A 275-nucleotide genomic window follows, 5' to 3' on the forward strand; every position below is an offset into this window, starting at 1 on the left:
GGCGCAGGGCTGAGTGATGCAGCTTCTCTGTGCACGCTCTCCACTGGGTGACCCATGCGCCCTGCTGAGATGGGGGCTTGAGTAGCCACCTCCAAGTGTAGCTCCCTGCTGACAGGTCCAGCCCAGACCTCGAGGCCCCATGGAGTGCAGAGCCCAGGTGTAGGCCCAGGAAGAAGCTCGCTAGTCTGGGGACTCTGCAGATGGGCAGCATGTGCTCCTGGGCATGCCCACCATACCTGGAGAGGGGAGAGCCAGAAAGGTCAGGGACTGCCCCC

This window comes from Mandrillus leucophaeus, unplaced genomic scaffold (genome assembly GCF_000951045.1).
Source record: "Mandrillus leucophaeus isolate KB7577 unplaced genomic scaffold, Mleu.le_1.0 Scaffold672, whole genome shotgun sequence".
Taxonomy (NCBI): domain Eukaryota; kingdom Metazoa; phylum Chordata; class Mammalia; order Primates; family Cercopithecidae; genus Mandrillus; species Mandrillus leucophaeus.